At 43.1% G+C, this 11,694-nt stretch overlaps 1 non-coding gene across 1 annotated transcript; it reads left to right on the forward strand.

Moving 5' to 3' along the window:
- The first annotated feature begins 4,026 nt into the window (after nucleotides 1–4,026).
- Nucleotides 4,027–4,100, forward strand: Trnav-cac. Its single transcript has one exon. It is a non-coding gene; the product is annotated as a tRNA-Val (tRNA).
- Nucleotides 4,101–11,694: the final 7,594 nt, after the last annotated feature.

Genomic DNA, 11,694 nt, shown 5'->3' on the forward strand with positions numbered 1-11,694 from the left:
ATCCATGATTAAACTTCAGGGTAAGAACAACATCATTCGCAAATTTTAATCCAATCTGGATAGCTTCCATCATGGATGTAGCATTACTCATTGTTTGAATCAAACCAAACAGTGAGTTTTGCAAAAAAGTCATTTTTTCAAACGTAACATCGCCGAGATCAGAAGATCCCAAAGCGTTGCCAGCAGAAACATTTTCAAATGAGATTTGAGGTACCTGCCCAATTTCAGGAATATTGGTAGAGGATTTAAAATTCGTGGATGAACCCGAACCCGAAACGACGTTGGCATAAGAAATACCATTAGTGTTACCTAACTTTTCCACGGTAGGGGTATTGTTCGAGTGAGACAGCACGAACGTTTGATTTAAAGATGCAGGTACAACCTGACTTTGAGAAAATTTCGGTTTGGATTTCGGCTGATGCTTAGCACGAGAATCCAAAACCTTTTTTCTGATGGGGCAATCCCAGAAATTTGATTTGTGATTTCCACCACAATTTGCACATTTAAATTGGGTGACTTCTTTCACGGGACAATTGTCCTTGTCGTGAGAAGAATCCCCGCAAACCATGCATTTTGGAACCATGGCGCAATGATCAGTACCGTGACCGAATGCCTGGCAACGCCGGCACTGGGTCAGATTCTGGCCATTACCGCCATGTTTCTTAAAATGCTCCCACTTTACCCGTACATGGAACAAAAACTGAACTTTGTCCAAAAGTTTCAAATTGTTGATTTCATTTCTGTTGAAATGAATCAGATAAAATTGTGAAGTCAAACCAAAGCGAGAAATATTCCCGTTTGATTTTTCTTCATTGGTATTACTTGGGATGGGGCAAAGCCAAGCAACACCTTAAGTTCGTTTTTGATCTCATCCACCGACAAGTCGTTGGAGAGACCTTTCAAGACCGCCTTGAATGGACGAGCATTCTTGGTCTCATACGTGTAGAAATTGTGTTTGTGGTTTTTCAAATAACCAACAAAAGTTTGGTGATCTTGTAAAGATTCCGTCAACAAGCGACATTCTCCTCTTCGACCAAGCTGGAACGAAACCTTCAAATTGCAAGTTTCCTTGCAATTCTTCAGTTGCGTTCGAAAGCTTGCCAAATCGGAGACGGAAGTCACTACAATTGGCGGAGCCTTTACTCGTTTCTCGACGGCAGAAGGCTCAGTACGAGGAGAAGGATCCTTGTCCACAGTTTCGGATAAAACACCGAAACCGTTTGCCAATGGAATTGGAGGATTGACCTCACTTTCAGAATCAGAATCAGACCTCAGAAGAGGCTGTTTTCTTTTCTGTTTCCGTTAGCCGGTTTAGCGTTCAAACGCTTCACCGACGTAACGATCAAATCTTCAGAAGATTTGCGTTTACCTTTGTTTTGACGCATTTTGCAAGCAAAGTTCTCTTAAAAGATGGCTTCGTTTGTAAAATACAACAAAATTTCAGGTGGGGTTAGTCTTGAAAAGACTGTTTAGAATTTTGGAAAGTAACTCAGGTAGTCTTTAAAAAGACTGTGAATTTTGTTTGAAATAACTCTGAGCTTAGGTAGTAAAAAATACCGCAGCTCTAGTGTCCGTTCACCTCGAAGGTTCGCAAGACACTGACCTCCTGCTGTTCCTGTTCCTCTTCTGTTATACTTGGACTGCCAGGTAGCTCGTGTTGACCGCCGCATCTCGGCGAATTCGCTCAGCTTTGCGGTGCTTCCGGTGCACCAGCGGTTCAATGTGGACTGCACTGGTTTATGCGGCCAGATCCGCTGCAACCGGCTTTGGAAAACTTCGAAGAACGACGCTGGCAGGTTCGGCAAGGCCGCGTCCGACAAATTGCTCGTGTCCCGTTCATCATCCTTGGTCATCATAGCCGGTGCCACACTCACGTTGACCCCGAGTACCAGGCGGAGTGCAAACGGCGCCACGGAAACGACAGGTTTTGCGCTTGGTGGTGGCCGGTGCCGTCATGGAAGAATATTCTCTGTCTACGAGGAGGCCAGCGACCGACGGTAGCCTTTTTCGGGTTCGAGCTCAGCTTCCGGTGTTGACCTGGTCCCATCAAATGTTCTCCGGATTTGATGTCGCCGGGCGTTACATCAGAACCGATGCTTCAGAAGTCTAAGTACGAGCACTGCGTGTCTAAAAGCCGGCCGGTGGTGACAAATTCCGTCCAACTTTTCCTTCACCAAAAATTGACAGCAATCGCAGTAGCCCTGCGGAAAATAACAAAATGTATATGTTGTTGATTCCAATATTTAATTCCTAGTGCCATTTGCAGAAAATTTAGATAATTATTTAGAAAAACTTACCAGAAAATCAGAAACACGAAAAACGTGTTTTCTAATCAGCGAAAAAAAAACCTGTTTGACAGTTCTGCCGAAAATTCGCAACCACGAAAGAGGGAGAAAGAATGACGATCGAAACTTCGACGAAAAATTATATCATCCCGTCCCTGTCACTCTAACGCGCAGCATACCAGTTCATCGAAATCGCCGAAAAACATCGTGGTCTTACAAAACATCGTGGGTTTACGGACTTTCGATCTGGGAGGTTGGATTACGCCTAGCACTCTTCTTGTCATTTATTAACATTTGTAGTGCACCATTGCATTAGAATGCATTGGAACATCACAAGCGTTAAAGCGGCCAGGCATACTGCGTAAAGTCGTATCGCAGAGACATGATTCGATTAAGTTGGTTGAGTTGAGCACGGAGTGTTCGAACAACAATACAATTCTGAATCGACAGGGGAGGAAGAAGCGTGGGGACACACCACCATACTGCAGCGACCTCAAATTTAAATCATTAAATTTGTCCATTTTCGAACCTCACCACAGTTCTGACCATGCGCGCTTACGCAAGCATAAATAATTTTACCCGTCGACTCGCGTTGCGCGACAACTAATTAAGCTTATGTACAGGTGTGGATCATGAGTCATTTTCACCTGAAAAGCCCTTTATTAAATTTCGCCAATTGTTAGTCAATCAAAAAGATGGTTAAGCTTTCAATTATGAATGTGCGATGTTATTCCACAGGGGGAATTGAGGGTGTGACTCAACCGAATTCATTGGCATGCTTGTTCAATGGAGAATTCGACTTCTCATTATTGACCTACATTTTTAAGATTGTTTTAGGAACATAATTTTGATATTCCAATAACATAATTTAAAGTTTCACGACAATGGTTCGAACCCATGACTTCCGATTTAGAGGTGTACTCACTACACCATACGGAAAGTCATGAAGAATTGCAGAGGTCTGCATAATTTAATTCATGAGGTTCATCGATGCTTCTCATCGAAACGGACCACTTTTAGCAGAACAAAATTTAGTAGAGTTTTCGGGGACTGACTATAAAAACCCCAAAATTCTTGAGGAGGGCAGTTAGTTCCAGTCAGTTCCAGCCAGTTCAACCCCAGTCCAGTTCCAGATCCTGAAGACGCCCCAGACCAGCCGGACCCGCCAGCAGCCACCAGTAGCAGAGGCCCCAGTCCAGCCGGACTTAGCGGTGGAGGCCGCAGTCCGCCGGGACTTAGCCGCCGTGAAGAGTCCGTCGAGACTTTGCCGCCGTGAAGAGTCCACCCGGGACTTAGCCGTTTGAGAAGTCAGCCGAGACTTAGCCGATTGAGAAGTCCAACCGGGACTTAGCCGTTTGACTAGTCCGCCGGGACTTAGCCGCCTCGAAGAGTCCGTCGGGACTTAGCCGCCGTGAAGAGTCCACCCGGGACTTAGGAGTTCGGGGTCTGGCATGGCTCGGCGAAGAGGTCTGGAGGACAAGTCTGGCTTCAACGTAGAGAATTGGCTCGACGAAGGTCTTAATGAAATTAGCAACAAAAAGTTGAGTGATGTGATCGTGCGCGTAAAAGTTGCGAGTGTTACCGCAAAAATGTAATCTTTAAAAGTGTAATATACAAATAAGTGAAGTTTACTGATCTGTTTTGACTCTACAAGTAAATATCACAAAAATCCTGAAAGCCTAAACCGCTCGGGCACGTTCAATACGCTCTGAGATTGTTGGTTGTATTCGTTGGCAGTCTCGCCCGTGTGGATCAATCGGACCGCGCACTGGACTCACAATCCAGAGGTCGCGGGTTCGAATCCCGCGGCGGGCGCTCTAAAATTCTTTGTGTAAATATGGGTATTCGGCGCCGTCGCTCCGTGCCATACTTTCATACACTTAGGAGCCCAGTGCGGCGAAGTCCTTGTAGATAAAAAGGAAGACACTAGTGGTTGGTACTAGCAATGGTGGCCGACAGCTATAAAGTCAACTTCGTTTTCGTTGGCAGCACTATGCTAAGAAGAGTAACCAGTGGGTGTGTTGTGGGAGGATTTCGGTGACACAGAAGCAGGGGAGTGCGTGTGTTCGTGAATAGTGAGGCGAGTTGGTTTATGTCTTCCGTGTACAGAAGCAGCCATTCCCCTATTAAAGCGCCAATAAAGAGGAGCAGTTCTGCTAGCCACTACCTGAGGGCCGAGGATCAACGAATGGGCGGCCATTGGGGATGGCGAAACTGATGATGATGATGGGCGGGTTTTCCAGGATTCGCTGGATCAGAGGTTCGCAGGATGACGACCGGGTTTTCATCGGCCATTTGCCCAGTGTATCGAAGTGCGATAATTCGCGAAAGCCGTCGTAGCTTCGACTACACCTCGACGGGGTGTTGTGAAGTGCCAGTGCCAGGAAGCGGTCAAAGAACTTCACGGAGGAGAGAGAAGAGTGGGAGAAGCGAGAACTTCAGGAACTCCAGGTAATTCAACAACCCTGATCCGGGCCGCGAATGACCGTATCCAGATAGGACCGCCATTACAATTCCCCCCCCCCCCCCCCCCCAGCTCAACTTACCACAGAACCCTTTAGTCTAGGACTAAAGTTCGCGTAGCTTTGCTACGGAACATCCCCCGGTTCGGTCATGGTTCCATCCAACATCATCGAACATCTCCGTCTACCGTCGTCAATTGCGGTATCGACGAGCAGCGACTAGCCGTCATCAATAAGTCGTCTGCGTCCTCCATCTTGGAACCCCCGAACCAAAAGCCACACAGAGAACCATCTGGTTCCAAAGACCTGCCCTACGACGACAACCCACGCCGGAAACCGGACAATTCCTACGGAGCTTCGGTGACGTGGAAGCTCGAGTCCTCACCACACTCGAGGGCGCTAGGGCAGGCACATGAAGGGGTCAGTGAAGACTGCAGCAGCAACCACAACGACGGCGTGAGCATGAGCGCATGCCGACCCTTGAGAAAATGGGGAGTCATTCGGACCTCCCATAACCCTCACTGAGTTTTATGCAGTCGACGAAGATTAATACGAGTTGGTTACATGTCGCGATGTTGTGCAGGAAAACTGCACATTTTAGATTTTGGCTTGATGATGAAATTACAAAGCTTAAGGTTTTAACATTGCATCCAGAGGTAGCTCGAAATTATTCATATGAGGAACATTGTTGACAGCGTTTGAAACCCAGAACATACCGGATCGTAAATACAGGATCGAAAGAAACTAGCAGGCACTACTTGGTAAATAACAGATTAGTGAAAGAGTCATCTATGAGGGTGAGTAACAAACAGTACTACCAATTTAATGTGGTTCAGCAGGTTATTAGAAGGAGAGATTATGTATATATGTCAAGCGTTTACTCGGGTAGAGCTTGAAAGGGATAGCGGAAACATCACCAAATTTTACCGATTGGGGTCTATGCCGATTGAGTTAATCATTGAATTTAAACTGTTAGCCAGATATTTCTATATATATTTAGGAAGCATTCTATTAAGTTTCCTCAAGCTTTGGTGTTTATCTGTTTGTTGACGATGTTATAATATAGGACACTCAAGCAGATCATGATCGAACAGTCAAAGTTTCCTCAGTTTTCAAGTGGAAGAACAGGTGAAATCGTTGTTGCAAGGAATAGTATCAATTTTGAAGGAGTAGTTACTCAAACATGAGGAATATCGAGTTTAAACTTGTTTGCGGGGTTACTAACAAGATGTTGGTGATTTAACATGTAATGAGAATGTGTTAGCGTAGGAATAGTGTGTCGTCTAGTTCAGGTATTTAGTCGACCTGAGTTTGAAGTGAGAATCATTCCAGTATAATCTTGGTCGGATTCACCATTTAACTTCCTGGGACCAGTGCTCATCGGTGGGCTCATCCTGGTAGTGGTTTATTATCACAGCAGGTTTGTGGAATTGATTGTGATCAGTATAAAAATGAGTGATATAAATAGGGTATCATATGATCATTCCTGCACCAAAATATCAGAGAGTGTAGCGACCGTCACTATGGTTTGCTAGATCTATTTCTTTGTTTCGTGATTTCCGCAAGAATGTTCTCTTGTATAACTACTCCTCATTTCCTCGACCACGCGCTTCACTCCCGAGTTTTTCATTCTCTCAGGAAATCACCTTGAAAGACTGTAAGAGAGCGATTTTGAACCGACCACGCATTACGCCTCAGTTAAATGCGCTGTGCGTTATTGGTTTTGTGGCGGTGTCTGTGGTTTAAAACTGTAGAAGGGGGATGATTGTTAAAGCGGAAATGAGTGAGAAAAAGGAAATGTCAAACGAGTGTGTGTTAAAAATAAAACGTGATTGGCACAAAGATTTTTTTTTCACGAACTTATTTTAATTAGGTCCTTTTAGGTGCTGAGACCAAGTTAGGACCGGGAACCTACATTTTGAAGTTTAATCTAAAAATAATTAAACATCAAACAAAATAACTGTGGACAAGGTATCAACGGCTCGAGAAGCAATCTGGTTGGTTCACTCAAAACCTTCAGAACCATTTCCAAAATTTTGGAAAACGGTATTCGGTGGTCTTCAGGCTGCCCATTCTGCCTCGAAACAGCAGGCCCCGGCTTGGAGGTTGAGACTGGAGGAAACATACGGATGAATGCTGCCGCTCCCGGTTGTGGCATACGAGTTTCTGATGGTTGATTTCCGGTTTTCGCACTCTGTGTTTTGCTGGATTTCTTCTTGATTTTCTTTTTTCGCTTTGGGCCTCCTCCTGGTGTAGAATAGACGAGTTCTTCTTCGGTGGCTTCATCCTCCGATTGTGGGTCTTCTTCCGCAAGGATGGCGTAGTGGTTCTCGACTTTGCTGGTCTTCACAATCTCTGCAAAAGACTGCTTGGATCGCTTACTTATCTTCTGCTTCAACTTGTCCGACCGCTCCTGATACTTCGGAGAGCACCGAGTTTCGTGCACTGTTCCTCCACAAATCAAGCACTTAGTTGGCACTGCTTTGCACTGGTCAGTCTGGTGATTTTCTCTACACTTGCCGCAAATCGTTTTGTTGTTGCAAAAAGCCTTGGTGTGCCCCAGCTTTTGGCAGTTGCTGCAGCTCATAACTTTCGGGTAATACAAGCGAACTGGCAGCCGGAGCACGTTGCCGATTTCCAGATAGTCGGGCAATGCTGTGCCACCAAAAGTTACTCGGTACGAGTTCGTTGGAACGAACTTCTTGTTCTCCCCCTCGCCATCAGAATTGCCCATCTGCCTCACCTAAATGACCTGGACCGTCTGAAGGTTCTTTCTTTTGAAGATGCCAACTCCCTTCAACACTTGTTGCACCGTAAGATGATCTTCACTGACCACACCGTCGATCTCCACCGAACGCGCTGGGATCCAAACTCGGTATTCGACGCTGAATTTCGGGTCACAAACAATTCCGTTCGCCTCCTTCGCGTTGTTGAGAGCAACTCGTAGCTTGTTCCGGTGGAGCTTCGTCACTTCTGTCACGCCTGAGTAGTGCTTTTCCAAGTCCGCCGCAATCCGCATCACGTTCAGGGGCTTGGACTTCGGCCGGAAGAAAACGACCCACTATCCTCCTAGATGGTCATGGTACTTACGAACGCGCGGGGTTGGTTGACCCGGTTCCGAGGACTTCTCCACCTTCTTGTCCGTTGCCGGCTGCTTCTCCGCCTGAAACCCGTCCGGTTTCTCCCACACTCTCCTTGGTAACGCTGTTCCAGTAAAACAACTTCCCTCCTTGGTCCTTTGTTCCGTCCACTCACTTTCCGCCTTCGCGGCCGCCGCCATGGCCGTCGGCGAAGGAAAACAAATCACCGTCAAAAAACGCGCGCGAAATGCGATAACTAGCTTGAGAGACGACCGCTCGCGGCTAGAGCTGACGACTGAAAGCCGGCGCGAAGATTATCAGAACGGTAAAAACAGTGATATTCGAGAAAAGAATTTTCGAACGATAGTTGTGTTCATTGAGAACTGAAAGTTTTGATATTTTTAAAACGCTAATTGAGATGAAAAATATTACAGCCCAAGACGGCAATCGCGGTTTCAACTAACGATCCCGATGTTGCCATGATTCCATTCCATTTCATCTCCTCTAAGTGTTTTGTGTTTGACTGTTTCATTAGTATTCAGTTCAGTAGTAAAAACGGCGATGAAAACCGATATCGAGTTATTGAAAGTCCAATTGCCATTTTAATAAACATATTTGATAGTGAAAAACGGTTGGATTACCTTGAGTTTAATGTTTTCAGCTAACGAAGGGGAACTCATCACGCATCCTAATAATAGTCACAGGCAAATAGCATACATAAGGACAGGATCAGTCACTTCTCAGATGTAGATATAATATTATTAATCGCTCATTAGGTAACCGATTAGCGCATTTGGTAATCGAGAAATCTTTTAAAGATGATTTTTTTTGTCTATCTTAGATGTGGGAAGATGTGAAGGAAAAGTTTAACAAAATTATTTTTGTAGATTGGCTAAAACAAGTACCATGACCAAAATGTTTGTAACATGAATAAAATTTAAAGTAGTTGCTTGAAGTGAAATAGAGAAACTAAGTTCACTGGATCTTGACAATTTCCGCCTTGGAAATGAAAGATTTACAAGAACACAGTAAAATTGGTTGTTCGTTAACACATTAATACCCAAGCAACACACTTTGTCAGATAAATGTATTTCCTAACTGGTTGTATAACCGATCGGCCTCGTTACCACAACTTGTTCTACAACTCCTGTGCATTGGAAAAAGCGCACTTGCCAGAATAAGATGCAAGTTATCAGAGTAAGTTGTACAAATGTATTTGACAACACTGTGCTAGCTAACAAGAGATTCAACGAAAAAAAGGGTACGTGGTTATCGGCTGTGCTGTCAAATCAAAGCGCACACTGAAAAGGAAAGATAGATTGAAAACAGTTGTCTAACCGTTACCCAACTTACATGTAAACAAACAGTTCTAATTAGAATTTCAATCAACGACGATGCCAATGAGAACAGTATCTCTGACTATTTTGGTACGCTTCCCGGATAAACGAAAACTATATGAATTCTAGTGAGGACCTTAAAACAACCTTATGAGTTATGGTCACCATAAGTAATAGAGTTATTTTAATGTTTGTAATGGTAAACAATTTTCTTGATGACTTTAAAAAACTGTTTGCAGATGTTTTCTCAAATGGTTACCTGAAATCATAAGGTAATTTTAATGTTCAAATGGTTCATATTGATTCACGATTACCATATAGAAACATTAAATACCCATTTGAAAAATAGTCAGAATTTGCAAAAAGCGTTTACCAAATTTGACTAAGTTTTGTTTTCAAATGAAAGAATCAAACTTTTTTGTCTGTAGCTTCATAAGGGGTTGGGTTTGTGCTGGAGTCGGATTTGGGCAACTTCCGGAACAAGATTTTGTCTGACTAAGTTGCCGGAAAAGTGTACGATCTACTCATCGATGGTGGGGCTGATAAAAGCGAAGAATTACAACTTTGGGGGAGAGTTTGTGAACCATATGGTAAAGGCATTCACTATACGGTGAAGTGTTCGTCGTGCAGCTGCACCTGTAGTACCAAGTTATGTGGACATCATTTGACTTACTTGGCCCACATTTGAGCTGCCAAAGAAAGCCAATCCGAAGTTTACCAATTTTAATTAACAGAATCTAAACCAACAAAAGAGAAAACAAACGGAGGAGCTCAAGAACAAAAAGGCTCGAAAATGTCGGTTCCTTTTGATGCGCTATAATTCCTTTGAGTTTCGTAGACGATTCAATTTTAAGCATTTCATGTTTGTGATAATTGTTACTTTATTTCAATTGTATGAGCGAATCATTTTTCAACAGTTGATAATTTTGGATTTACGGAATATTTGCGAGAGCAGGTAACGAGCGTAGCGAGAGAAGAAAACGAAAGAGCGCGCCAGGCAGAGTATTATTACTCTGCATTTCGCGCTCTCTCGTTCTCTTCTCTCTATGCTCGTTACCTGCACTCGTTGCAGGCTGGCGCAGGCAAAAACAGTCTGAAGTGAAATGTTTGTGCGGCTGGTTGTTGTCTACGTTTTGTGCGCAGGTATAATTTTCAAACAAATCATTTGATTTACCAGATACTTTGTTTATATTTTTCTTTTTGTTCATTTCAGCGCCGTGGAGAACTTGAAACAACGGAACAGATGGTGCTGGAGGATTCGGCGGCAGCCGACCGACAAAACAAAGCGAAGCGAACGCACGATTGGCATTAATCAAGGAAATCATTTGAATCATCAGATAAGTACACACATTTGAATGTTACATTCTACTCGATACTTTGTGATTTTTTTCTTATTTTTCAGGTCGTCCAACTTTGGAAGTATGATCAACCGAACAGAATCGGCAATCAACTAGAATAAAAGCCGAAAAAGTTTTAATATTATTGTTGTGAACCATCCGTCAAAAAGTGAACAATTCTGTCCAAATTTGGTAGGTAAAAAATGCTAGAAAAACTATTAAAAACCATTTGAAAACTATTTCTCAAATAGTGGAACTGGGAGAAAATTATAGAATTAACCTTAAATAACCATATGAAAACTATTTCTAAAATAGTAGCGCTCGGTAAAAATAGCAAGAAAACCCCTAAAAAACCATTTGTACGAACCATTCGTAAAAGAGTAGCAAGGTTAAAAATTGTAAGAAAAACCTTAAAATACCATTTAAAACCATTTCTGAAACAGTAAAAACCGGAGGAAAAAGGTCGCTTCCACGCGAAAATTAACTTTATTTCTACCATTACACAAATGGTAATCTGACGAAACGTTGTTCGGAGATTTTTAAGGTTACCGTTGCTAACCACCCTCATCTCAGATGGTCGAACTTTATGAAAAATGGTAGGGTACCATTTCCGATATGGTATTTTAAAGGTTTTCCTACCATTTTTCAAATAGTGGTTACGATCTCTGAAATGGTGAGTAAACCATTTAACAAAAAGTTTTTTTAAGGTTCTCGTTTATGCGGGTTGTTTCTGCCCGTTTTATTTAGAAAAAAATAGAAATTGTATGAAAAAAAAAAACAATCCTTTCGCGCTCTCTAACTGTGAAAGCCTCTTCATGGCGAACTTTTAGATTTTCCTTTTTTGATGAACTTCGTCTTTCCCAAGATTCGATCCGATGACTTCGACGATTTGTTGTTATCTCCACGGCAGGTCCAGGCGCGCTTCCACATCTCTCCACGAGGCTTCATAGTAAACAAGCTGGCCTAAACGTCAATAAGAAGGCTGCTGTCAGCTTTGTTATACAGCAGTTATACAACTTAACTCCAGAAAAGGCTGTCATTGGAAATTAAGTTATATAAGTTTGTTTCAAGTCAGTTTTGATAACTCCATTATGTAACTTTGTTATAACAAACCGTTTCAACTGTCATTTCGATTACCGTACCACGGAGTAAAATTGAAAATTGGTGTGATTTTAATTTGTTGTTTTCTCTAT

The sequence above is a fragment of the Culex quinquefasciatus genome, chromosome 3, assembly GCF_015732765.1.
Source record: "Culex quinquefasciatus strain JHB chromosome 3, VPISU_Cqui_1.0_pri_paternal, whole genome shotgun sequence".
NCBI classification, from domain to species: domain Eukaryota; kingdom Metazoa; phylum Arthropoda; class Insecta; order Diptera; family Culicidae; genus Culex; species Culex quinquefasciatus.